We start from the raw sequence: 1,423 nt of genomic DNA on the forward strand, positions 1-1,423 counted from the left end.
GACAAAAACAACCCCAGACAAGCAAAGACAATTTCTCCCAGAAACTGCAGGAAGACAAACAGGTGCTTCTGCTCAGTCAGGTCCTGTCTTAAGGATTTTCAGATCCCTGATCGTCTCACCACTCCTGGCAACTGTTTCCCACTGGACAAACATGACAGGCTTCAGTGAAGGAGGAGACGTGAAGATGCAGCTGATGCAAAGCACCGTTTTATTGATGTTTAAAGCAGAGCACAAGAGCAAACCAGTGTCAGGGAACAGGCACCTCTCCTCAAAATAAAGCACTTCCCAGCCCTCAGCTGGCAGGCAGACCAGCCCGGCTCGTGCCAAGGGAGCCCCAGGGCTCTGGTGCCAGGGAAAGACCATCCAGGAAGGACCTGGCTGAAGAAGAGGAGCTCCCAGGAAGCGGGCACTTCACTTGCTGCTGCCAGAGCCTGGTGTGAGCAGCTGCCCTGGGCCCTGCTCGGAGCCTGCCCAGGAGTGGCCTGGACCTGGAAGCAGCCCCAGAAGGTGCCACGTGTCCTGCCCACTGGTCTGCCCGAAGGAAACCCGTGCAGGGCAGAGCTTGCAGCTCAGGCTAGCAGAAACCTAGACCCCAGCAGTGAAGGGGGACCCCCAACCCAGCAGCCCTGCGCCCCTTCTTCTTGGGGGCTGCCCCCCAGAGAGAGAAGGAGGGAGCTTTTCCCAGGCTGCCTAGGGCAGGATCTCGGTGGTGCAGTCTCCAGAGGGGAAGTGGATCTCATTGGCCAAGCAAGGCCCGTTGGGTTCCTTTCCAAAGTCCACCAGGAAGTTCTTGTTGACGCTCAGGCCGCCCTTGCACGTGTCCACATCGATCTGCAGCATGACAGAGCCCTCCCTGCCAGGGACAAGAGCACAGCAGGTAGAGACAAGCACCCGTGGGCCCGGGCAGGAGCTGCTGCCCCTCAGCCTCCTCCCTGTGGAGGAAGAGGCTTCTCCTGGGCCAGCTGCGGGGATGCTGGCAGGACAAGCTGCCCCTCTGAGGTCACCACGGTGCCCCTGCAGCCCCCGAGGAGCCGCCTGGCCCCAGCCCAGCAGAGAGGCCACCCCAAGAGGCCCCTTTCCTGGCCAGGGTTTCCTACCTGACCATCTCAGGGTACAGCTCCTTGTCCCAGGTGCTGTAGAAGGAGTTGGTGACGTACAGCCTCTTGCCATCCAGGCTGAGCTGCAGTTTGCAGGGCCCGCCGCACACGCGCTTGCACTGGAGGCACCAGAGCAGCAGGAGCTCAGGGGCTGCGCTCCCGGCGCTGCCAGCAGAGCCCCCCGGGCAGGCAGGGGCAGAGCAGGGCGAGACCCCAGGGACACGGCGGCCCAGGGGAGGCACAACCCACCTTGACCTCCAGAGGCTCCGGCTGGCACTTCAGCTCCTCGTTCCGGCACACGGTGACGGGGCCGCCCCCGAGGATGC

The sequence above is a fragment of the Chaetura pelagica genome, unplaced genomic scaffold, assembly GCF_000747805.2.
Source record: "Chaetura pelagica isolate M959 unplaced genomic scaffold, ChaPel_1.0 scaffold1598, whole genome shotgun sequence".
Lineage (NCBI taxonomy): Eukaryota > Metazoa > Chordata > Aves > Apodiformes > Apodidae > Chaetura > Chaetura pelagica.